Source organism: Macaca thibetana, chromosome 10, assembly GCF_024542745.1.
Source record: "Macaca thibetana thibetana isolate TM-01 chromosome 10, ASM2454274v1, whole genome shotgun sequence".
NCBI classification, from domain to species: Eukaryota; Metazoa; Chordata; class Mammalia; order Primates; family Cercopithecidae; genus Macaca; species Macaca thibetana.
In genome coordinates this window covers 58,285,345-58,312,834 of record NC_065587.1, presented here as the reverse complement: position 1 = coordinate 58,312,834, position 27,490 = coordinate 58,285,345, and the positions used below count along the sequence as shown (strand labels likewise).

The following is a 27,490-nucleotide window of genomic DNA, read 5'->3' as shown; positions in this document are numbered from 1 at the left end:
CACAGAAACAGGAACTGTTAGGGATAAAAACCCCTGCCCTACCCCGCTGGGTGTGCTCTCGCGATCTGACAGGTGCAGGCAGCACTCTTCCATACAAGTAAATGTGCCTTGCTGAAAATTTTTCTAAGTGCTGGTGTGTGTGTGTCTGTGTGTAGCACTGATGAGCACATGTCTCTAACAATTTGGGGGATCGTCCGGGATCCCATTCTCCTCCAGGGGAGGAGTCTCTGATCATCTCTTGGGAGGAGACGCATCCCTTGTTGCAGCGGCCTCAGGGGTGAGGGATTGAGACCCACCTGGTGTGATGAATAAACCCAGACTCTCAGCAACGCGGGAGGAAAGAGCCTACAGATACTGCAGTGACCTGGTAACTCTGTAAACATACCAAGGTAAGAAAATCCATGGGGGCAGTGAAGTACTTCCTGGGTGGTCAGGACACCCTGGAAGTTGACAGTGTGTGAATGAGACGCACAATTAAGTGTGAAGCAAGTGTGGAGTCCGGATTTGCAGTTCTGTGGTCACCTCATACAGCTTAAGGCGGCTTTCCTAATGGGGGTTTATACCGACCCACCAATGCTAAGAGGTACCTAAATTGCCGCGAGGGAAGTGGCCAAAGAAGGACGAAGAGAAAGCAAAGGAGTGCAGGAAACCTCCAGTGTGGGGGGTAGAGCCTCCAAAGAAATGGTGCAAGACATCGCTAGTAAGAGAGCTTTAGCCCCACACATGCAGGAAACTCAGGGAAACGCCTAAAACTTCCAGGATGGGAAATAACCCCAAGCAGGACAGGGAATATAAAGGACAAGACAGACAGTAAAATTCCCTCTAATAGCCCTCTAGGTCTCATGTTAAAATACTGTAAGGATAATGAAAGGACCAAACATAAGAAAAAGCAACAAATGATAAAATATTGTTGTTTTATTTGGACAAAAGAACCCATCCTCGAACGCTTTTTTTTCTTTTTTTTTGGCCAAGGTTTGGGTCAAATGAGGAATGGATTTGTCAACTTTTAATAGAATATGTCAATGACAAAAGTCCTGTCTCCCAGGAGGAAACAGATAGCCCTGTGCTGGTGGCAGGGGCCTGTCCTCCTCTACCCCCTAAAAGCTACAGGAAATAAGCCAAAAGCTACCTCCCCTGAAAACAGAATCCCTACCCTCAAGCAGTCTAATACCACATGGGACCCTCAGACAACCCTCCCCCACCGACCACTCTGCCCCAAGCTGAACACTCAGTCCCTCCCCCATATAACACTGCCCCGCGGGCCCCGTCACCCCACATTCCCACTGGGCAGTTGCCCAAACATGCCCCTCCCTCGGGGAAGCTCCAATGAGAAATAGAACAATGCCAGAACAATGCCACAGGGACACTCACAACTTCCCTTTCCCCTCCTCCTCAAAGGACTCTACCCCAACCCTTTTTCCCTTAAGAGAAGTACCACGTGGAGGAGGGGGAATTGGCTTTGTAAATGCCCCCCTTAACTAGTTCAGAGGTCGAAAACCTGAAGACGGAACTTAAACCACTATTAGATGATCCTTCTGGGGTCACGGATCAAATTGACCAATTTTTAGGACCACAGGTATACACATGGGCTGACCTAATGTCCATCTTAAGTACTCTCTTTTCTGGGAAGGAAAGAACCATGATCCGCAGGGCTGCTATGATAGTCTGGAAGCGCGAACATCCGGTCAAAATATCCCTGCAGCAGAACAAAAATTTCTGGCCCAAGACCCACAATGGGATAATAACAATGCAGCCCACTGAGAAAACATAAAAGACCTTAAGGAAACGATAGTTAAAGGGATGCAGGAATCAGTGCCTCGAATCCAAAGTATTTCCCGAGCATTTAATAGACAGCAGGGAAAAGACGAAGGGCCCGTGGAGTTTTTAAACAGACTCAAGGAACAGATGAGAAAATATGCAGGCTTAGACACAGAGGATCCCCTTGGGCAGGGAATGTTAAAGCTCCATTTTGTTACTAATAGTTGGCCAGATATCATAAAGAAATTACAAAAAATAGAGAACTGGAAATGGAAAGATCGGCCTATAGAGGAACTTTTGAGGGAGGCCCAAAAAGTATATGTAAGAAGAGATAAAGAAAAGCAAAAACAAAAGGCAAAAAATCATGCTGTCCGCTTTACAACAATGTACCAAAGGGTCCAAAACCTGTAAAGAACTTAAGCCCCTACTCACTAGGCCATATAAAGGGTATGAAAAAGCAAAGCGAGGAAACTTAAAAATAGGGAGAGAAAAAGGGCAAAACAAATGTTTCAAATGTGGAAGAATAGGTCACTTCAAAAGAGAATGTCCCGAATGGGAAAAGGAAAAAGAAAGAAGTCATCCCACTTATGGCCTTCAAGGAAAAATAGGGAGGTCAGGGGCTCTGTTTCTTTTATCTCAAGTTCCACTAAGAGCCCCTGATAAATTTAGAGGTGAGACCTAAACCTGAACTGCTCCCCGGAAAGACATCAGCTTATCCCTTATGAAATGCTTTATGGGTTGCCTTACTTAAATTCCACTAATGACTTCCCGACATTTGAGACAAAGGATCAGTTTCTTAAAAACTACGTATTTGGTCTGTCTGTCACCCTTTCCTTTCTCAGGACTCAAGGCCTCCTAGCACAAACCCCATCCCTCGAATTCGCAGTTCACCAACACCAACCTGGAGATCACATCCTTATCAGAAGTTGGAAAGAGGGAAAGCTCGAACCCACCTGGGAAGGACCTTATTTAGCGCTCCTAACGACTGAAACAGCAGTCTGAACTGCTGAGAAGGGGTGGACCCACTGAACCCGAGTCAAAAGGCATCGCCCTCTCCAAAGTCATGGACCGTCATCCCAGGACCAACCCCCACAAGAGTAACGTTAAAGAAAAAAGCCTAATCTATGTATCCTTTTTTTTCTCTTCCCTTTCCCTTAGCTGCCCTACATCTCATTATTGATGTAACCACATAACAGTCACCGCAAATCACTACTTTTGATGCTTGTCTTGTCATACCTTGTAGAGACTTGCAAAGGCAAAGGCAGCTCTCTACTTTGCCCTTCTTGGAAATTCTCAGACTGGGCAGATTCTATTAACTGGGCAGCTCCCTTAGACTTGGGATATTATTTTAAAAATTCTGTTAACTGGGAATCTCGTTCTCCGAAAACAACTTCTCTGCTGTAGCTGGTCCAATGTTCCTATGGACTACCAAAAATCAGGGTTGGACCTCCCCAACGAGTCTCTGTGTATCCCTAAAACTATACACTCGTTTAACTAAAGGAAGCCCCCCTGCCAAATGCCAGCAAAACCAATGTAATCCAGTACAAATTTCCATTACTATCTCAATTTCCCAAAATTCCTCCCCTTCATTAAGTCGTTTCTATGGTATGGGAACAGAGGTCGCAGGGGCAGACTCTATAGGATTTCTCAAAATGAGTTTCATCGCCTCATCATTCCTTCCTCCCTCTCCTTCTAAACCTTCTAATCAAACTACTAGTCTCTCCCTACAATGCAACGGCTCCCAAAGTAGCCACTGTAGAAGTTAAAGATTTAAAACCAACCCTAGCTATTGAAACAGGGTACCAAGATGCAAATGCCTGGCTGGAATGGATTAAATATTCTGTCCACACACTAAACAAAAGCGACTGTTAATGCTTGTGCAACAGGCAGGCCAGACACCCAAATCGTCCCCTTTCCACTTGGATGGTCCTCTGACCAACAGGGTATGAGCTGTATGGTAGCTCTCTTCCAAAACCGCACAGCTTGGGGCAATAAGGCATGCCGAACTTTCTTGCTGTTATTCCCGGAAGTTAAAAGCCCTGCAGGTAAGCCCCCAAGAGCCATCTGTCCTCCATGTACCAATGTCAGTTTCACCTCATGTCTCTCACAGCAAGGGGAAAACTTGGCATTCCTTGGAAATCTAGCAGGATGCAGTAAGCCTAAGCCTTTTTGGGAGCTAACCAATCAGTCTGCCCTTGTTCATCCCCAAGCAGATGTATGGTGGTATTGTGATGGACCACTATTGGGGACTCTGCCAAGTAACTGGAGCGGAAATTGAGCCCTAATTCAGTTGGCCATTCAGTTGGTTGGCATTTCATCAACCAAGCAAAAAGGACAATCGCAAAAAAAAGGAATACCCCCAACGGGTCCTTAAACCCTCACATTTATATAGATGCCATTGGAGTTCCACGAGGAGTGTTAAATGAATTTAAAGCCTGAAATCAAATAGTTGCAGGATTTCTATCTATATTGTTCTTGTGGGTAACTATAAACAAAAATGTAGACTGGATAAATTACATTTACTATAATCAACAGTGGTTTGTCAATTTTACTAGGGATGCCATTAAAGGAATAGCTGAACAATTAGGCCCTACCAGCCAAATGGTTTAGGAAAATAGGATAGCCCTGGACATGATATTACCTGAGAAAGGTGGGGGTCTGTGTCATGATTGGGGTCCAATGCTGTACTTTTATCCCTAACAACACAGCACCCGATGGAACAATTACAAAAGCCTTACAGGGCCTTACCACCCTAGCAAACGAATTAGCCGAAAATTCTGGAATAGATGACCCCTTCTCTGGTCTCATGGAAAAACGGTTTGGAAAATGAAGGGACTCAACCTCAATCTTTACCCCCCTTGCAATTGTTATAGGTATACTCATTCTTGTAGGTTGCTGCACCATACCTTGTATTCGTGGATTAGGGCAAAGGCTTATAAAAAAAGCCCTCACCAAAACCCTTCTTGATTCTCCCCCACCCTATTCAGATAAGTTCCTACTCCCAGACAACCAAGAGGAGCAACAAAGCCAAGATATGTTACAAAAATTTGAAGAGGAAGAACTATAAACTCAAGAGGGGGAAATCTGCCAGACACAGTAAGTTCCTCTTCAAAGCTTCCTTGGTCTTTCTTGCTCTGTACACAGCCTTCCTGCTAAATCTGTAACGAACACCGTTTCTCTGCTTCATCTATAACTAGCAAACCTCTTACTCCGTAAACAACCCTTCCTGCCTAGTTGGTAATGGACAGCCTCTCCCTTCCTGCCTAATTGGCCTTATTCAATTTCAAACACCAGCCAATTGGGTCAGCTTACACTGTGCGGTCCAACTCCAGCCAATGGGAACGAACACAGAAACAGGAACTACGTAGGGATTAAAAACCCTGCTCTACCCTGCTCGGTGTGCTTTTGTGATCGGACAGGCACAGGCAGCACCCTTCTGCAGAAGTAAATGTGCCTTGTTGAGAAATTTTCTAAGTGCTGGCTTTTCTTTGCGGCACTGAGTACTTGTCTGTAACATTTGTGTCTGTCTCCTTCAATACACTGAAAAGTCCTTGACGGCAGGAACTGTATTCATCTTTAATCTATAAACCCCTGTAGAGCTCCTGTAAATGTGTACTGAATAAATGAATGCCACCAACAAATTCAGACCCAACCCTCAATGGCACAAATCATATGTTATAATCAATGCCTCCCAACAATTTGAATCTCAAAGATATACTTTGCACTGAAGAAGCCAGATACAAAGCAGGACATTTTGTATTACTCCATTTGAAGTTCAATAACAGGCAAAACTAATCTTTTACAGAAGCCAGAACTAAGCAGACTGGGGTAGAGTGAGGGGGATATTATCTGGGAAGGGTCACAAGAGAACCTTATGGAGTGCTGGAACAGTCTCTATGTTGATCTCAGGGTGGCTGTTACACAGGTATATACATACCTAAAAGTCCACTGAGCAGTATACTTGAGATTAGTAACATTTACTGAAATGTATGTTGTATTTCAAAAACCCAAGTTCTATATATGGTCCTCATCTGCCCCAACCCCAATCCAAACATCAATGCTCAATAAACATTTGTGACTAAATGCCTAAATACTTTCTAAATAACAACAATCAACTACAGTATTTTCATATAAGGAAAGAAAAATCTAGTCAAGCAATTGCAGTTAGTTTGGGTTGGAGCTAGGCTAACCACCACCATCAGCTCACTCAAACAAGAAACTTGCTTCTGTCCAGAGTTGCAGTATGCCTACAGGTGCTGCATGGGTAGCATTTGCCCCTCCCTATGACTGGCTGGAAACATAATTCCTACTTATCCAGCCCCACTGCTGAGGCATAGGATCCCAATGGCATTTCAAGTCACTAGGGGAAAAAAGTGGAATTTTACAACTGAAGGTTCTTTCTATCACATCGAAAATCTAGACACACTGGCAATAAAATCAGAAGAAAACCTCTGCCCATCTTTCCAGGAATTTTCACTTAATCTTTCTGTGACTGTTACCGGCCTGACAAACTCGTATTCATCCTTCAAACCCCAACTCAGATGTTAACTCTTCTGGAAAGTTCTTCCTAACCTCCTCACCCTCCTTTGTTTCTTTTACTGTTCTATTACTTTGGTTCACTTCAATTTAAATATTGGTCATGTTTATTTCCCCTGTGATCATATTTGCCATTCTAGCATGAAGTACATGGCAGGGCTCTTTCGAACATGCAAACGTCTGTTGAAGTGACTTGAAACATGACTACTACTGGACATGTCTTACCATTTATAAGCCCAACTCTAGAGTCCCAAAATAAGTGGTATTTCCCAGATAAGGCACAGTCTGTACTTATGAAGAGGGAGTGAAAAAACTATAAATATTCTCTAGGACAGGGTTATTTTTAGTATTATGGTCACCAGCCTCTAAGAGTGAATTTCAGAGTAGCAACCTGGAGACTAAATGACTCAAAGATTATGGGATCTGCCAGGAAAGGTATGCTCCTGAAGCTATGGTATAGCGCATATGGTCCCAGAGGCAGTGGGTTCACTCACTTCAAGGCAGGATCTTCAATGCCCTGCATTTATATAAATGTCAGAACAAGTAACTGTGCAACCCTGAACGAGTTACTTTACCTGTCTGTGCCTCAGTTTCCTCATTGGTAAAATGGGGTTAATAACAGAACCCAAAATTTCATGTGGTATTAAAGGATTAAATGAATGATACAGTGCCCGGCATATCATGAGCACTCAATAAATGTTTGCTCTAATTATTTCACTGCTCTGGGAAGGGACAGGGATCCCTCAGTTTTATTTGGTCCTATCTTATTCCTGCCCTACCTGGCACTGGCACCAAATCTCTTCTCTGAGCCTCTCCACCACTGGTTTCCTTGCTTACACAGCTGATTACCCTCACCACGCAGGTCCTCCCTCTGGCCATGAACACAACCCAACAAGTTACATTGCATTCTTTAGTCCCTCTCCTCTTCTACTCTCCTAATGAAAACTTAGTTGTTTCCTATTTCATTTCCTTGGTGCTCTATCTCCTTTTAGTCAGCAGATTAATGACAGCAAACTGATCAAATACCCATGTCCCTAAAGTCACTCTCTCAAAGATTCTCATGAATAAACTCAGTTAAATAGAATAACATGAATTACAAGAATTTCAGGCTCTACTGTTTAATGAGACAAAGCTTCCTTTCCTCTACCCCCTCATCTCCCTCTCTCTTTCTTCCTTGCAAAGAGGAGAGGTGATGCTGGCACCACAAAAAGAAGGTGCCCATTTCACCTTCCTATGAGGCAAGCCCTTTGGTTGACCACCAGAGCAGTTTTACCTGTGGGCTTACCCCAGCCTTCATCTCACACCAAGGAGTAAAAATGCCAGTTTGCTCAAGTTTAAGGGTGTTTAATGAAACACAATCCAGTGACTGCAGTGAGCACAGTGGTTCAAGGCTGGGTGCTGGCCTGCCTTTCTTGCCTCCCTGGTGGACAGTCTCTAGACCAGCTGTGCCTCTGCACTGCTCCTCACACTGTAATGCTTTTACAAGTCAGTGGGGTTACCACCAGCATTTCTTTTTACATTAAAAAAAATAGAGAAGTTTAAAAGGACAATTTTATAGCATGTAAATTACATTTCAATAAAACATTTTTTTGGAGGCAGGGTCTCATTCTGTTGCCCAAGCTGAAATGCAGTGGCATGATCATGGGCGATCCTCTAACCTTTGCCTCCCAAGTAGCAGGATCTATCTACAGGTGCACGCCACCACACCTGGCTAATTTTTTAAATATTTTGTAGAGATAGGGTCTCAACATGTTGACCAGGCTGGTCTTGAACTCCTGGGCTCACATGATCTGCCTGTCTCAGCCCCTCAAAGTGCTAGGATTACAGGCATGCACCACTGTGCCTGGCCAAAACTATTTTTAAAAGATTAGAGAACAGAAAATCGAGTGCATCACAAGTGGTGAGAATAAATACTGAATATTAAAATACCTGAATTACGCCAGGCGTGGTGGCTCATGCCTGTAATCTCAGCACTTTGAGAGGCCAAGGTGGGTGGATCACTTGAGGTCAGGAGTTCAAGACCAGCCTAGTCAACATGGTGAAACCCTGTCTCTACTAAAAATACAAAAATTAACCGGGTGGGTGGCGGGTGCCGGAGGCTGAGGCTTTAAACATGGGAGGCGGACGTTGCAGTGACCCAAGATCATGCCACTGCACTCCAGCCTGGGCAACAGAGTGATACCCCATCTCAGGAAAGAAAAAGAAAAACTTTGAATTAGCAATGCATACATATACACGTGTGTGTACTAGGCACAATATAGTGTCTTTATCACTGTGAGTTATGGTCACAAGATTACAAAACTCTAGTTTCAGCAGTCAGGAGCTGGCCTAAGGTAAACTCCTTGTGCAACGAGAGCTAGCAAACCCTTTGGAATGCTTCCTTTCAAGGCATTAAGGTTGAGAAACACTGAATTAAAAAAATTCATTTTGGGCCCGGCGCTGTGGCTCACGCCTGTAATTCCAGCACTTTGGGAGGCCAAGGCAGGTAGATTGCCTAAGTTCAGGAGTTTGAGATCAGCCTGGACAACACAGTGAAACCCTCTCTCTAGTAAAATACAAAAAAAGTTAGCTAGGCTTGGTGGTGTGTGCCTGTAATCCCAGCTACTTAGGAGGCTGAGGCAGGAGAATCACTTGAACCCAGGGGAAGTAGAGACTGCAGTGAGCCAAAATCGTGCCACTGCACTCCAGCCTGGGCGAAAGAGTGAGACTCAGTCTCAAAACAAAACAAAACAAAATGATACAAAAGAATTCATTTCATGAAGCCTAACTCCCAAGATTCTATATCCAGCTGGAAATGACATAGTTAGCAAGGCCTTGCCCTGGGTTCACCTCTGCCCGTGTGTGTGTGTGTGTGTGTGTGTGTGTGTGTGTGTGTGCGCGTTTGTATAGGCCGGGTGTGTGTGTGTGTGTGTGTGTGTGTGTGTGTGTGTGTGCGCGCGCGCGCGCGCGTTTCTATAGGCCAGGTGGGGGTGGGTAGGTAGGGGGTGTCAGGGAGAACAGGGGCTGCTAAAGAACGTGATCCTCATGTTCCTAGGCCCCTGGTTAAATATCATCTCATTCTCCATCCCATGCTTAACAATCCAACCAGTGCCCAGGTTTACACAAAAAGACGCTGAGTTCAGTTTTGCACTTGGACAGGCAGGTAGAGCTGCTGAGTGTGTGGCTGGAAATAAAGGTTTGGATCACAGGAGAGGGTAGGGATGGAAAAATAGATTCTAGAGTCATCAAAAGTTGAAACAACAACAAAGAATAGCCTGCCCAGGAAGAAGTATAAAACTAGAAGGGCACAAGACCAATAAGGTATGACTGAGGAATATTTAAAGATTAGAGGAGTCCTTAATAGTTTTTTAAAAATTAAAACCCCAGGAACTACATAATGACTGGTCATGAAAATCGGTGGTCCTCAAGAAACAGCAGAAGACTCCTAACTCTTTGTGTTGCAGATGTCTTAGAGTTGGCTATGAAAATCATTTCCTAAAGTCTCATTAACACTATCACATTTTCTTAACTAAGCATGTGGGTGACTCAAATGGCCTTAATCCTAAAACAGAAAATAACTGTCCAGATAAAGCCTCTCTGAGTCTCAGGAAGATGTGAACAAACAGGTCTGCACTGGATGTGAGGTTCCACTTTAGAACTCTGCCACCCATCTTCTCTGAGGCCAATTCCCTACCTGTGGCGGGGAGCACAGAAAGAGGTAAGCAGGGAAGAAGACTCCAGAAGCTGGGTCACACCATTTTCCAGGTGTTTTCATTTCCATTTCTGGAATCCTTGGACTACCAGGTCAAACTAATTGATACTGAAAGGTAGGGGCACATGACAACGTAATACAATGCAGGATTCTTGACTGGATCCTAATGGGGGACAGGGAGTTGGGGGTGGTGAGGCTACAAGTAACATTTTCATGGGAAAATTTTAAAAAGGACTGCATATTGGGTTTTACTTCAAGTTTCCTGAGGGATATAATTACACTCTGATCATTCTATGTAGGAGAATGCCTTTTTCCTTAGGATAAATATGTAAAGTATTTAGGGGTGAAGCATTACAGTGTCTGCAAGTAACTCTCAAATGGTATTGTCAAAAAAAAGTGCATATATAGAGAGACAGAAAGTTATAAAGCAAATTTGTCAAAATGTTAATAACAGGTAGTTCTAGGTGAAGGGGAGATGGGTGCTCATGGTACTGTTCTCACACCTGTCTGTAGGTTTGATACTTTTCTAAGATACAAAGGAGTATAAATCCTTTAAGAATAAAAAAAGTTTTTAATTTCTACAGGTTCCAACTCCCTTCCATTAGAATGGAGAACAAAGAGTTGACTCAAAAACGCCTTAAAACATTCAATACTATCCCCATTCACAAATAAATGAAGTTATTTGCCAAAGAGAAACTGAATTTCAAGTGCACAAACCAAGTCAGCCTCTATACCACACTGAGTTCCTGAGTTATATAAATTAACAGAAGTTAGGTGTTATTTTTAACGTAAACCTCCCATATGTTGTTGGATACTTCATCTGAATTCTTTATTTTAAAGGATGTATTAGTACTAAGGAGTTTTTACACAAATGCCAAGGATTAATGGCAAATTTACTCATTTGTGCTAATATAGAGAGACAGCACGGATAAACCATATGTAAGACTTATTGTTTTAACTAGTGAATTTTAATTTTCATCAGAACTATGAGTAAAATTGACAAAAAAAAATTTCATTTCTATCCACTCTCATTCCTAAAGAAGATTCTATTTAACAACAAAAAGGAAAGAAGTGAAATGAAAATATCCAAAGTACTCAACAAGTATGAATACTTGACCAAAGGAAAACTGACTTTAATGCAGGCAAATAGTTTTTGAGAACCTACTATGTACAAATCTCTATGAGGAATTCAAGGTACAAAGAATGGGCCTTGCGCCCATGAGGACCACAATTTTGCAGGAAAAGACAAACATTTAGAACACTGAAGGAAAAGAATAATGGTTGACTCTGTCTCACCTTGTCCCAGCTCCTTAATGCCTCAATTCAAAGACTTCTCTTGGCCGGGTCACGGTGGCTCACGCCTGTAATCCCAGCACTTTGGGAGGCCGAGGCAGGCAAATCACGAGGTCATGAGTTCAAGACCAGCCTGGGCCAACATGGTGAAACTCCGTCTCTACTAAAATACAAAAAATTGGCCGGGCGCAGTGGCTCACATCTGTAATCCCATCACTTTGAGAGGCTGAGGCGGGCGGATCACAAGGTCAGGAGATGGAGGCCACCCTGGCTAACACAGTGAAACCCCATCTCTACTAAAAATACAAAAAAAACAAAATTAGCCAGGCGTGGTGGCGGGCGCCTGTCATCCCAGCTATTCAGGAGGCTGAGGCGGAAGAACGGCGTGAACCCAGGAGGTGGAGCTTGCAGTGAGCCGAGATCGTGCCACTGCACTCCAGCCTGGGCCACAGAGCGAGACTCCATCTCAAAAAAAAAAAAAAGAAAAAAATTAGCTGGATGTGGTGGCGGGCACCTATAACCTCAGCTACTCAGGAGGCTGAGGCAGGAGAATCACTTGAATCCACGAGGTGGAGGTCGCTGTGAACAGAGATTATGCCACTGCACTCTAGCCTGGGCAAAAGTGCGAGACTCTGTCACCAAAAAAAAAAAAAAAAAAAAAAAAAAAAAAAAAAAGACTTACCTCCTAGTCAGTCCATGCAATAGTATCTGAATTCCTTACTCCATCAGGCCCCTCTAAAAGAGTAGTTCTAAAACTCAGATACACATTGGACTCACCTGGGAAATTATCAAAAATCCAATATCTGAGTCTCTCCTTCAGAAAAATCTGATTTTACTGTTTGTAGCCTGGGTACTGGTATTTTTATAAGCTCTTCAGGTGATTCTAATACACTACAAAGTTTGAGCACCACTCAACCAACCTCTGGTGCTTGAGTGCAAAGTACGAGACACCCTCCTGCATTAAAACCTCTGATGACTCCTCACTGCCAACACAAACCCAAACAACTGACCATGATCTTCAAAGCCTTTCTCAACATCTCCAACCTATCCCTCCTCCAGCCCCTCACCTACCAGTACTCCATGGCTCTCCACCATACTCCAGCCAGAATGAACTTACCATTTGCCTCTGAACCCCAGCAAGATGTTTCTTATGCATAAAAGGCTCTCCAAGCTCACAAACACTAATCTGTCTCTGATTATCAAACTCCGAATCAATTTTCAAGTACCCGTTTAAAAGGTCTTCCTTTCAAAAGCCTTAACCTACTCCCCTGGCTTAATGGTTGATCCTTCTTCTTGAGTCTTAACAAAATTTGGACATAGCTGTAATCTGACATTGATCATGATGCTTGTAGTGGCAGTTTACCTTTCTGTGTCTTCTAATACAAAGTGCATTCCATAAAGGGAGAGACCATGTGCATTTATCAAGTTCCCAGGACACATGAATGGCTGAAACACAATGAATTTTCAATAACTGTTTACTAAATAAATGGGCATCACACACTTGTGGAATAAATGAATAACAATGTAAGAAAAGACAAAGGCAATTCAATATGAAATGCCAAATTAGTTACAAAGGGAAAATCTAACTCAAGAAGTGCTGTGGGGAGAGAGATTGCTTCAGGCTGATATGGGAAGAGAAGGCTCCGTGAAGACACCGGTCTTGCTCTCAAGTCTCATGGAAGGAAAATATCTGGATGGGCCAAGAGGGAGGAGCAGAAAACAATGAGCATGGGAAACAGTACAAACGCAGACCATCCCACAGGGGCAAAAAAAACCAAAAAACAAAAAACTCATTAAAAAAGCTCAGTGCTTTAAAGCAAAGGTTTACTTGCTTACACCATGTAACCATTACATATTTCTTTAAAAAGAAAAGGTACCTGCCTCGAAGGGACACACATCACTTCCACTGAAATGTCAATATCCAAAGCAAGTTACACAGTCATGCCCAATTTCAAGGTGTAAGAGAGAATGTAACCCTACCACGTGTGCTTAAGGAAGAGAACCAGAATACTGAAGAGTCCTAATGACCACACCATGAAAGAGTCTAGCACCATACCTGGCACACAGTAAGCACTCAGTGATTGACAGCTACTGTGATCATGATTATTGAGAGATCTGGGGAAAAAATCTATCTTAATAACCCTAAGTCATATAAAGGACGTGTGAAAAAAATCTTATGCACATCATTTACAAATAAAGCAAAGGTTAATTTACAAGCATTTTACTGTGATAAAAGGGAGGGATATGCTGAAAAGTTTCCATTAAGCAAAAAAATAGTAACAAGATTTACCAAAATAGAACAAGCACTGTACCACGATGAGAGAGGGACATGCCAAAACGTTTCTAGTAAAGAAGAGCTATTAAAATACCCATTCTTACTAATTTAAGACATGTAATACTTCATTGATAGTATCTTTATTATTTTAGAGAACATTAAAAAAATTACGGAGACTTTCACACATTCACTCCTAATCTCAGAGCACGCCTGTCCCATATTTCCCCCATGAAATTCTAAGGGAAATTCTCCTATGTGGGTTTTCAGGACCCTAATCCTTGGAGGTTAAGGGAAAAGTCCTATACAGCAAAATGAGAACTGAATTCTAATCAAGGCTTGACCGCAGATTAGCTCTGTGACCTCACAAACATCTACATGACTAGGACCCCATTCCATTACGCGTAATGAAAATGGATAGATGTCTTCAGAGGTACCTTCTAACTCTACTCTTCTGCAATCCTGACAAGCTAGAAAGAAGCTTTGCTTTCTTTTCAGAGAATCTAGTAATGATGGTGACCTGTGTAAGACCCGGTAACGGTTAAATCTGCCACAACCACACTCATAAGGGCAAAAACAAAGCTTAGTTCAAGAGTAAATACGCAACACAGTCAAGAACATGCAGGGAGAGCTCTGCTACATGAAAAGGTACAGACACAAAGTGCAGATAAAAATGGACAGAGTATGGTTATTTTGTGTGTAGCTTATGAAATCACAATATTTTAGTAACATCTCACACAGCATTCCAAGGACAAGTGGCAGTGATGGGAACAAACCTGAAGCAAGGAACCTCCAAACCTTTTAGGCTTAGGATCTGTCCAACTATCAGATCTAAATTCCAACACACTGGGCTTTCCAATTCTTTAAAACCCTATGGCAAGAATTCAAATACATGCCCAGAGAGCTGGGCACAGTGGCAAGACTGTAGTCCCAGCTACTCAGGAGGCTGAGGCAGGAGGATCACTTGAGCCCATGAATCTAGCCTGGGCAACATAAGAGACCCAGTTTCTATAAAACAAAAACAAAAACAAAATACATGCCCAGAGATCTAGAACTTGACATCCTTACAAGAAAGTCAGACAAAAAAGCTCAAAGCAGCAAGTTACAAAATGTTAAGCCCCCTAATCAGTGACACTTGTGTCAAACAGAAGCACCTGCCCAGACAACCTACCACCAGTCCCTGCTCTGTGAGTATACAACCACCCTTACAATAGAAATTAATGAGAAAACAGTGCTGATCTGCAATGAACACCAACGAGAGACTACACAGCATTAACTCACGCCATAAACAAAACAGACACTGCTGCATTATAAATTTTGCTATGCTGGCAGCCTTATCCCTGATTTTTAAGGAACCTTCCAATTCTAATGTTCTATGAGTCTATAAACCACATGGGACATCCGTTACTGTCTCTCTTGCTTCAAGAGTCACTGCCTAAATGACTAACAATTTCCTGCTTGAAAATCTAAAACCTAGTAAATATATCTAATAAAACTGCTGTATGATTAGACTCACTTTGTTATGACTGGACAGCATTTTTTAAGCTACAAGTCTACATGTGGATCTGTGTTTACTTTTTTTTTTTTTGAGATGGAGTCTCACTCTGTTGCCAAGGCTGGAGGGCAGTGGCACGACCTTGGCTCACTGCAACCTCCGCCTCCTGGGTTCAAGCGATTCTCCTGCCTCAGCCTCGCAAGTAGCTGGGATTACAGGCATCTGCCACCATGCTTGGCTAATTTTTGTATTTTTAGTAGAGCCAGGATTTCACCATGTTGGCCAGGCTGGTCTCGAACTCCTGACATCAAATAATCTGCCCACCTCACCTACCAAAGTGTTGGGATTACAGGCATGAGCCACTGGTGCCCAGCCTGTGCTTACTTCTACAGTAATTTCCTTCTTCTTGTCAATCACAACATAATTTTCAATTTTGCAATAGATTTCGATCAATATACTAGAATCAATCTTATCACTGATTTTTAGGAGTTTAAAACTTGTATTCCCCCTTTACAAGTAGATGGGGAGAGGAGACGGAGAAGAATGTGCAACCCCAAATGAACCAAAGAAACTGCTTCTATTAACAAATCAATTTTTAAAATACATTGGAAAGGGAACAGAGAATAAGACTCAGTCTTTCAAGGCAGGCTTGGTAAATGTTATTTTGAAAAAACAAGATTCCCTTTATAAAGTTAATTGATAAACCTGATATACTTTGTATGGTAAAAATATCCATTACTGGTCTAAAGTAATGGGAACCCCCATAGCCAGTAGTTTTTATAGAGAACAGGAGAACTACAGTGTTACACTTAAAAGCTGCCTATCTTCAATCTTAGTATGAAAGAAAAAAGCTTCAAAAGCCATGTTGAAAGACATCATGCATGTTAGTCATAGACAGGAAGGGTCATAAGGCCCTGCTGAAACAGCTACCTTGATTTTTGTAAAGCCTTACAAGACACATCTAAATTTATTCTCTCATCTTACTATTTTCTGAACATTCAAATCAACTTTCAGATAAAAATAAAGAGACAAATATAAATAGGTAAATAACTGTCAAATTTTATTATACGGTTTGCTTAGACTTGTTTTAGGTTAAAGGACAATCTTGTTTCCTATTATATTTTCCTTCACAGACACAGAAAAAAAACCACCTTTGCTCCAAAGAGTCTACGTAGAGATGCTAAAGGGTCTAGAGCTGTGCTGTTCAATAGTGGTACCACTGGCCATGTGTGGCTATTTAAATTTAAGCTAATATTAAATAAAACTTAAAATTCTCATCCTCAGTCATACTAGCCACATCTTAAGGACTTGAAAACTATCAGTGGCTAGTAGTTCCCATGCAGATACTGGACACCTCCATCATAACAGGAAGTTCTACTGAACAGTGCTGATCTAGAACAATGTTTCTCAAATTTCAATGTGCACAAAATCATCAGCATGTTAAAACACAGACTCCTGGGAACCCCAGGTGGTCTATTTCAGTAGGTCTGGAATGGGGCCCCAAAACTTGCATTTTTTTTTTTTTTTTTTTTTTTTTGAGACAGAGTCTCACTCTGTCACCCGGGCTGGAGTGCAATGGCGTGATCTCAGTTCACTGCATCTCAGTTCACTGCAACCTCTGCCTCCAGAGTTCAAGCGATTCTCCTGCCTCAGCCTCTGGTGTAGCTGGGATTACAAGTGTGCACCACCATGCCTGGCTAAGTTTTGTATTTTTAGTAGAGACAGGGTTTCACAATGTTGGCCAGGCTGGTGTAGAATTCCTGACCTCAGGTGATCCACCTGCCTGGACCTCCCAAAGTGCTGGGATTACAGGCGTGAGCCACCACACCCGGCAAAACTTGCATTTCTAACATGCTCCAAGGTAATGCTGAAGTTTCCCAACACTATGATTAGTGAAGAACTAGTTTTTGTTTTTGCTCTTTCCCAATCTACAGCCAAGACTTTCATAAAACACCAGAAAAAATGAATTTCCAGGAAAAAATAAATTAAAAAGGACTACAATTATAAACTAATTGCTTTTATTATTAGATTCAACAAACCATTTTTCTAACCATCTGCTATAAAAGCATCTACATGCTTCTTTTCAAGTTCTGTACTCACTTTGTCAGACAGGTAAGCAGTCCACAGACCTGCAGGAATCTGTAGACTACTTTTAGTAGCCTGATCCACAAGAGCTTATTTTTTTTACATTTTTACACTTATCTTTCTGGAGCTGGTCATTAATGACCTCTTTCATATCCTCTATCATTTCCTCAGTACATTTTTACAACTCAAGGCAAAACTGTTAATTCCATTAAGCAAAATACCCCTAAATCCCTTAAGTGATATTATACCAGGTTTACTTAAAGTAGCAATCTAATGGTGTCATCACTTATAATGTGATCTGATTCTATCACGGGATCAACAATAATGATGGCTTAACTTTTTCATCCAAACCCATAGTTTAATTTAGACTGCCAACAGTGCAAGAATTGCTAAGCCAAAATACACAATGAGCAATAATAAAGTCTCTGTGTTAAATTATGCAAAATTCTTTCCGTAAATAAAATCTATGATCTAGACTTAGCTTACCAGACATAATCCTTCAAAGTATTTCTTAGAATACTGATGGTTTTTCTTGGATCCAAAGTAGAGTCCAGATATATTTCTTTACTCATATACACTTAAGGAAGGAACAAACCAAATAATCAAGTCAATGCCCTTCACCATCTGCCTAAAGCTTAGGTATTTTCCCTAATCTAATTATTATTATATATTATTAAACAAAATAAACTGATTTTTCTTCTATTCAACTTCTGGTCTGGCCCAACAAAAAAATCTCCAGAATAACTTTAAGTTTACCACCTCCTAGAGTTATTCTTAGAATTTTTTTGTTACTCTAATATTGTTTTAGCAATTTGCTTGACTTATTAAGTAAACAATAAGGCTCTGAGAACTTTAATATAAAATCCTTTTTATATAGTAACACCTGGTTTTGTATGTATGTTCTCTGTAAAATTTTTGGCAGTCTAAAAATAAGCTTTTATGTTCAACCACACATTATTTTAACGAAGAACTCCACTAAAAATCAGCACTAATGGAAGTTGCAAAGCATTTCATAAAAGTCTGGGGAATATAAAAAATGGAGGGCTTCTTTTAATTATTCTTCAGTGTAAGAAAGAAAATCCCTTTTCCTCCTAACATATTGAATGAAGCAATAGCAGAATTAGTAAGAAGTAGTATTCAAAGCAAGAAAATGTCAGGCGCATTTGCCATAGCCACCCTTCTAGTCCCATCTGCAGAGGCAGATGTGTGAAAACGAGAAGCCGAGGACCCTCAAGAGCCCCCATGTCTCCCATTCCAACCTTTAACTCTATCAGGCTGCAAGGGCAAGGGCAAGGAACGCTTCCATGTGATCGCAGGGAGGGAAGAATTTGGGGGATAATCCCAGGGAATGCCTGAATGCTGCCAGAGGGATGCAGTTCTTCCCCAAGCCCAGGCCAACTGATCAAGGCTGAGATCGCAGAACTTGCTAAAGGACAAAAAAGGTCCAAAGAAGTCAGCATCCAGGCAGAAGATTTTGTTCATGCAAAGCAGTTGTTCTAGAATGACCTAAATTAATGACCCTTAGTATTTTTTTGTATGCTGGTGGAAAGGTATGGGGGTAGGGGTATGAGAGTCACGGATCCGTTTGAGAATCACAAAAAGCAATGGACTGTCCGCTTATAAAATACGCAGACACAAACAAAAATTTGCATACTATTTTGGGGCTTTCACAGACCAGCCAAAGACTCCCTAGGGGTCCACGAACTACAGGATAAAAAGCCTAAACCTTTAGGTAGGAACTAAAGATCTCTGTTACCACAGTAGCTGGAACTCTTAACCTGAAGCCAGGCTTTTACATAAAGACAATCTTAGAATTAAAAAAAAAAATTCCAAAACCAAAATACCTTGGTCACATAGTATATAAGAAAATCCAAAATATATTAAAAATTTAACTACTTGATAAAGAATAACATATTTGATCCATAAAGTACGATCAGCGACTATCCCTTACAAGTATCCTTAATAAAGGGGTAAAAAAAATGGAAATCTTCCTTTACTTATTTAGAAAATTCAAATATGTATCCATCGCTTTCTACTTATGTTTGGATTCTTGTCCTGGTTATCTTACAATTTGACTTCCTAGCATCCTGAAATTTTCAAATGCTGTCTTAGTATATTATTGAAATAGATAACAAAAGCACCACAGGAGTCCGTTGAAAACTTAGGTTTGTTCCTTGCTAAAATTTCTAAGTCCTTCATTATGACTATAAAGAAAAAACGTTCAATTTAAAAAAAAAAATCCTGACTCTTCAAAATAGGAGCGATTTAAGTTATATCATATACACTCCATTACAAATTCTAAAGATTGCAAAATAGAACAGTGATGGCAAACAACATAATGAATAAATGTAAGAGGATGCACAGAATCACTATTTACTGACTGTAAAAACCAACAAATACAGGTACTACAGGCAAAAATAAACATTTTTCTTTGGATTTTATGCAGATGATTTAGTTCAGAAACAGGGACAAGCATGGATATTTTAAAATAACTCCATTTTACTACCTTCAGGACTTTTATGGAAGTAACAGAATTTCTCATGAGGGTATCAACGCCTCCACAACATGAACCGAAGAAAAGAACATTTTGGCAAAGGAAAAAGTGACTGCATTCTCCCTATACTTCATGGTTATTACTGTACCAGGGTACACCTGAACTCCTAAGTGCCCCAGGAAGACCACCCCTACACCATGGAGACAAAGCGGGGGAAAGGGTGTCCTCACTGTATTTCAACACTCCTCTTCAGTGACAAATTCCTGAAACGGAAAAGTAAAAATTGATGCACGTGTAGAACTTAGGGAAGGTGTGTTAGTTAACTAACCTAACACCATACCACTAAAATACAACAGTACGCTTGAGCTTTTAAACAGATCTTTAGAGAGAACTATTGGTGAAAAGGACATGTCTTGGATACAGATGATCTGGGTTCAAATTCTGGCTCTATCATTGATTACCTTTATGGCCTTTAATAAGTTACTTCATTTCTCTGAGCTGCAGCCCAGCCTCATGAAGTGGCTATGAAAGCAAACGTATTTTTCCCAACTCTGTAGCCCCAGTATCTGGCTGAGTACTGGACAAACACCAGGTATTCAATCAATGCTAGTTCTTTTTGCTCCACTCACAAGTATGTCACATTCCATTGCAAAAAAAAAAAGTTCTCTAGGGAAGAGATATCTCAGCCCTAGCTATCATTTTATGTATTTCAAAGAGTTTTCAATATAATAACCTGGTATAGGAGAAGGCAGGCAATCCTATGGAATTCACTCCACCTCTCACTAGAATTAAACTAAAGCTCTGCATGAGCAATGAAGTATAAGAGAATCATTAAATATGTATTAAAAACAAAACTATTTCAAGCCGCCTTATACCAGGCAGGGAAAGGGGAAGGACGGAGGGAGAGTACAGCCTCCTCAGTTGATATGGATATACTGTCACTGTCCTATACCAAAGACATTTTTGCAGGTAGAATCTCTGAATCCTTAAACTTGTTCAAAGAGATTCATAACATGGGTGGTCCGTGAGTGATCTCATTTAGTAATTACCAATTAGAGTCTTTCCATGAAAGGTGAAAAACATAGGCACCTACAGGGAGAATCAAGCCTGATGTTGTGGAACCTCATGGTATAACACAGGAAGACATAACCACAAACTCTGCTTGGGGCAAAGCCATACTTCCAAGAAAACCAAAACATTTCTTTGAAACTTATATAAACCAAGGAGCTCTCCAAGACATAGTAGCCCAAGGGCCGCCTGTTGTTTCTAACAGGTTTTCTGCAATGTTAGAGCAAAATCATAAATAAGATGTGGTTTCTAATGAGATATGATTCTGCTTCAGGTTTTCTTTGGTATTTGAAATATACAAAAAGTAAATCAATAAATACAAAAACAAAACTGCCAAAGGTTCTTCCAGAAATGCAGCAGTTAGTCGTATTTCTCCCACTTCACTTCTAACTTGTCTTTCAATTTCTTGTGTGGTTTGCCTCAACTAATACATTGATGAGTTCAGAGAACTTCCAACTACACGAATAATAAAATATAAAAATTATAAAGACATAGAATATTTAAAAGTTATAAAAATGATCATATTGAAAGAGTCTGCAGTGCTACTAAATGTAACAGAAGAGCTAAATGTGAAAAGCAAAGAAACAACTGCAGAATAAAAAACGTGACTCCAGGGAAACTGTGATACCACACTGAAACACAACTCAATTTCGCAACAGATCCAGATTTACTTCGCCCATGGCCAGACTACACCAAGAACAGTACTGTAGTTTGGTTATTAGTAGAGAGACTCCAAAGCTAACAGAAAGGTGGAGAAAGATGTGTGCAGGCTAGCTTTTAGTCGCCCACTAATCAAGAAAAAAAGTTTAAATTCAAAAGAACTTATAATTCACCTATGAAATCTGCCCTGGAACAAAAAGAACTCCAAAATTAATAATCTTACCACTCCGCATTTTCCCAAGGCCTTTGGTTATAATGATGCATTGCTTATAAGAAACCACCTGCTCTGTTTGGCATAAATCATGTTACTTGAGGATTCATGCCTAATCATTTTATCACACACAGATCTCAAATCTTCTTTCTGTTGCCAGAGAGCCATAAAGTTCACAAAAACTCTCTCTCTGAGGTTGCCAACCTGATTTTCCAATTTGGCTTATAGTCAAACTCGACTGTGCCATGAAATCAATGGGACAGACCCCCAGTAAGTCACACAGCTCACATCAGCCTAGGGAGCAAAACCAAGTGGTCTGCCCCGGTTTTTTTCCCCAAACGCCACAAACACATTTCCACAAAGTACATCGAAATTGGGGTCTCACTGGGATGGTACTCTTACATACCATCTGGGAAACCATAATCAAATCTCGGGCAATATTTCAGACATCCTGGAAACTGTAAATATTTAAAATGTGTATTTTCTGTGTTCGTGGATCTGCCACCAGAAACGAGGAGTTTTCAGGGGGTGGGAAATACGGCACACACAGTCCCAGAGAGATGCTCAGAGATGCCAAGGATTCACCAGAAACCTTGGCCAGATTACTAATGCTCCATAAACCCTAATTTGGAGAACAGGGGCCTACAAGATCAAAATTGAATTATACTGCCTTATTAGATCCCACACAACTGAAACCATAGTCACATTAGTCATAACTGGAACTAGGAATACTTTATGTACACAAATATAAAGTGCCTGCTTATGCATTTTTAATTGTATCAAATAAAACTGAAGCTGCAAACTAACTCAAATTTCAATTATCTCACTAGTGAGGGGATTTCCTAATAACGCCTTTTAAAAAAACCCAAGTAGCTGCCAACCCTCTGCACATCCGACAGGCATGTCCCTGGAAATCTGGGCGCAACGGACTCCGTTACTTCTCAACAGCGAAGAAAATAAATACCTTGAAGAGGACAGATAGATCTTTTTTTAAAGCTCAAACATGCAATCTAATAATGCACAAAACTTGGCAGCGGGGTTGCAGGACCCCTCCAGGGCTCCAATTTTCGGGGCGAGTGCGCGCTAGTGCGTAAGAAGGGGGCGGAGGGGGTGCGCGATCCGAGGCCGCGCCGGGGCCCCCCGCCCCCTCCCGGAGCAGCAACCTGGCACCAGCCCACCCTCCTCCACCCCTGCAAACAGACGCAGGACGCGAATAGAGCAACTTCTCCGCGGGGGCGGCGGCGGGAATAGCGGTCACCCCCGCCCCGCCCCAGCGCGGCCGGGCCCGGGGGTCCCACCGCGCCCGCCCCGGGGGGGCCTCTGCACGCCCCGCCCCCGGCCGCCAGGCCCGCGGCCGGGGTCTGCCCGGACCCCCGCCCCTGCGCGCGGCCCGCAGCGGCGCACTCCCAAGGACGGCCGCCCGACCCAAGCGAAAGCGGGAGCGGGAGCCGGAGCAGGAGCCTGGCGCGGCAGAGGCCGCCCCTCTCCCCAGGCCGCAGGCCGCCGCCTGCCCTCCGCCAGGCCGCCCGCCCGCCGGCCGCGCTCGGACCCCAGCCCGGCCGGGCCTGGACGCCGCCGCAGCCCCTCATCCCGGCTCCATTCATAGGGGCACCCTAGCCCGGCCGGCGGGGCGGGGCCGGGGACCCGCGGACAAGGCCGGTCCGCCGAGGCCAGGAAGGAAAATAAAAAGTTAAGAGAAGAACTTACCTAAAATGGCTCCTGCAGCAGCCAAAATACAAACAGCTATTATTTGGTGAAGTTTAGCTCAGACACCCTGCAAGGACACCCTAACCCATCTCGGGCCCGCCTTCCCTGTGGCGCCATTGGGCTTCGCCGGTCCAAAACACAGAACCATTGGTCTTGCCGGCTGCCGCTCAGGCAGAAGCCCATTTCAAGCTTGCTTGCAGGGGCGAGTGATGGGCTCGCTCCATTGTGCTCGTATTTGCATGGATGTGATCGCGGCCTTGATTGGTCGGCGCTGAGACTGCCCCGCCCCCTGCCTCGTGCCCCCGCCTTGGAGACGCCGCTGCGCGCGGCCCCGCCCCCCCGGGACTAGCGGCGGGGCCACGGGGGCGGGGCGGGGCCGGGGTCCCGGGGGCCGAGGGGGCGGGGCGGGGTCTTGCACGCGACGGATCGCAGGCAGGGGGCGGGGACCTGGGGCGCGCGCGGGGCCCGGCGGGCATTCAGCCCGCAGGTGGAGGTCTCTCAGGTAGCTGGCTAGCTCTCTGGAAGACCCGGGGCTGGCGTCTCCGCGGGTGGAAGAGGATGTGGCTGGGGTCCCGCGACACAGGGGTTCCGCAGGGGCCCCGCAGGGGCCGAGGTCATGCCAGCAAATGCAAGGAGAGGCGAGGGACCCGCAGGTCAGGAAAAGAAGATGCTGAGTGGCCAAGGAAACACAGGAGCAGCCTCCAGCCGCGTCTCCTGCCGTTCAGCCCGGCTCACTGGCACTCCTGGCTCCTGACGGGCTTCTTCCCAAGGCCCCGCGCACCCGGGAGTTTTCCAGCCCCGCGGACCCTGCAGCGCCTTGGCTAGATCTCCGTGAAATCAGGTGTCGAGATATGGTACATTTATTTTCGGGCCTGTCGCCCCTACCATCCTTGTAGCATCCTCAAGGACAGGGCCTAGTGTTTGGCAGAGATTCAACTAATTGTTACACTCTCGAATTCATTCGTTAGCAGCTAATCTTTGAGTGCCCGCAAATTCCAGACATTGATATAAAACGGGATATTGCAGTCAACAAGACAAAGCCCTTGCTTTCATGGAGTAGGCGAAAGACTAAATACAAGGGGCAGGTAGTGATAAATGCTGTGAAGAAAATAGATAGAAGAAAAGAGGGAAATTAGACCAAGGTTTAGGAATTAGGAAATTCCTAAATTAAGAAAGGAGGGATGGAGAGTTTGCGCTGCCTGGCTGAATACTCTGTATGGCATCTCATTACTGCCCCCTCCCACCCTGACCTTGGCAGCCACCTGCCCTCCTCGCGCCCTGCTTGCCCATCGTGTTTCCTAAGCACCGACTAAAAAACTGATTGGATTCTGACTGTAGAGGCTTATTCTACCTCAGTTAAAGCAGGAATGATCTGAGTCTGATGATTCTAAGAGCAGTTTGTGGGATACATTTAGGATAAGCACATTTTGACTGTGTCAGGGGCCATGATAATGATTTAGCGGAGCCTTACTGTACCCCCAGAGAGAGAGTATTTTTAGCTTCTTTGAAATCCCAGTTTTCCGATGGCTTTCAGCCTGTGGCCCTAACTCTCTTGTGAGTAACACTCTTCACTTCTTGGCAGACACAAGAGATTTCTCCAGCTTGAAAACAGAGGCAGCAGCCCCCTGCTGCCTATCTCTCTCATTTGTGTGCATTTCTGTCATTTGACTCAAGGCTGGCCAAGATGTCTCATGGTCTTTCTTTCCTCGTCATTCTTCCTCCCTTAAACAGATATTTATTAGGCACCAACTATGTTCCAGGTATTGTTCTAGACACAAGGGATGCAGCATTAAACAAGACAAATAAAATCTTTGCCCTCAAGGAGCTTACAATCTAGTTGAGGATGAGATAGAGAGTTATGCATAGATCCTGAGGATCTCCAATTTTGCCAAGCTGCTGGTGAGTGAGTATACTGAGGGTGACCCGCCTGCTGCTGCCTCCTGGGGACAGCATGCTTGACCTTCTGAACCAGCTGCTTCAGGAGCTGAAGTTGAAGCTGAGGCAGGACCAGGCAGCTGGTAGCCACAGCCTCTCCAGCTCAAACACCAGAATTACAGGTTCCAAAGCTCTCAACAGTGCCCATGGTACTCTTGGCTCTCACGTCTTGAAAGAGGCTGGGAGCAGAGTTGGTTTTTTGTTTGTTTGTTTGTTTTTGTTTTTGTTTTTTTGAGATGGAGTCTCACTCTGTTGCCCAGGCTGGAGTGCAGTAGTGTGATCTCAGCTCACGGCAAGCTCTGCCTCTGGGGTTCACGCCATTCTCCCACTTCATTCTCCTGAATAGCTGGGGACTACAGGCACCCGCCACCATGCCCGGCTAATTTTGTTTTTGTATTTTTAGTAGAGACGGGTTTTCACCGTGTTAACCAGGATCGTCTCAATCTCCTGACCTCATGATCCTCCTGCCTTGGCCTCCCAAAGTGCTGGGATTACAGGTGTGAGCCACTGAGCCTAGCCAGGGAGCAGAGTTTTATCAGAGACAGATTTGGTGGGTCCTATGTGGGAGTCAAATGACCCTTCCTTTGCATAATAAAGTCTCTTGCCTACAAAAATTGAAATAACATAAATGAGGTGGTACTCTAGACAGAAAGAGGAGCATGTATGTACCAATGCAAGAGACAGCCTGGGGAGGTGTGAGAGCCAAGAGGGAGATGGAAGGTAGACTTGTCAGTAATTGCTGTTCTTAAACATTGAGAAAAGTCAGCAGCACATAAGAAGTTAGATATACACAGAGACACAATATTAAGTCACCAAAAAAGAAATCAATAGAAGTATATGACTGATTCACAAATGAGTGGGACAGGTACAACCAAAGGAACAGTCTGGGGACTGCATTTAGGAGAGGTGGCAGGCTTGACCTTATCCAGTGAGAGTCAGGTCTGCAGAACTGAGAGGAGTTAGTGGAGTCTGACCCAAGGTACTTCATCAGGAACCAGTGGGGAGGAACTGGAGGGGAAAGGGAAACAGAGACAGCTAAGTTGCTTTTAGCTGTACCCATTCATGGCAGTGTCTTGGCCTGCGTCTCCAGAAACAGAGCCTGATTCTATAGCGTAAGAGTAAAGCAAAAGGAGTAAAGTAGGGAGGAAGGAAGAGCCAATACCAGGATGGTTATTAATCTGGCCTCCACTAAGTATGGCTGATTGCTTCTGCTCAAGGGATTATCCTCTGAGAAGCCATATAAAATGAGTCTCAGAATAGCCTATGGGAGGGGGAAGGGAAGGAAATCTATCCATCAGCTCATCTCATTGGGTAAAGACTCACACCAGTTGTTCATGCATAGGTGCCAAGTGGGCTTCTGCAGTGTCCCAAAACTCAGTGTCAACAGGGAACCTAGCAAGAGGCACGTGGCAGGGCCACGAGGCAAAGTACTGTCAGGGTGCAGCTGTGTGAAGTCAGATGGTGCCCACGCAGAGCTTGATGCCACAGCAGCTGCTGGAACGAAAGATGATTGATGCTACAAGGGTGATGCCAGTGATGCACAAATTTTTGTACCATATAGTGTGCCCCATTTCTAAAGGGCCCCAGAAAAGCAATCCTTAGGAGCTCTGAAGGGAGCCACAGAAGGGCTTCCAGCAGTTCTAGAACTTTCTTATAGTAACACCACAAAGAAAGAGTTGCATCCCACCTGACTCTGTTCTCTCTTGCCTTCATGTCTCTGTTCACTTGTCTGTTTCCTCTGTTAGACCATGAGCTTCTTTATTGTTCTTGTTGATATACCTGTGGCAGGAAAAACAACTCTTTTCACCAGCCCATTTCATTTTCCTCCTAGGTTCATAATAAAACTACATTTCTCAGTAATCAGGTAGGCCCATGTAACTGAGCTCTGGGTAATGGAATCTGGACAGAAGTGGTAAATATATCCCATTTCTGGACATCCCCTAAAAACTCCCATGAGATCTTCCAAACTTCTCCTTTCCTCATGCCTGGCCAGGTGCAAAAATATTGAGTGGAGGACTCAGAGGCCCCAGAAAATGGCAATGGTGGCTCACTGCATAGAGTAGAACCTCTGTGCTCACTTGCACTGGATCATGTTGTAAGCAAGAAATAAAATGTCATGGTGTCAAGTCACTGAAATGTGAAGGTTGTCTGTTACAGCTATTAGTATACCCTGTCTGATACAGTACTTGTCTAACTTCATTTGATTCCATGTCACTCCAGGGCAGGGACTGTGTTTGTAACTCAAGCACAAGTGCAATGCGTGGCACATAGTAAGCGTTTCTTGA

At 43.4% G+C, this 27,490-nt stretch overlaps 1 protein-coding gene across 2 annotated transcripts in view; it reads right to left on the bottom strand.

The window, feature by feature from the left end:
• CHD6 (chromodomain helicase DNA binding protein 6) overlaps window positions 1–27,490 on the bottom strand; it is an 853,354-nt gene that overhangs the window by 186,894 nt on the left and 638,970 nt on the right. The window contains exon 2 of one of the 2 annotated variants that reach the window (XM_050806430.1): window positions 23,271–23,318. The gene's annotated coding sequence lies outside the window, so the exon portion shown is untranslated. Of the gene's footprint in view, window positions 1–23,270; window positions 23,397–27,490 lie in introns of those variants that run through there. The other variant, XM_050806433.1, reaches the window with a different exon arrangement.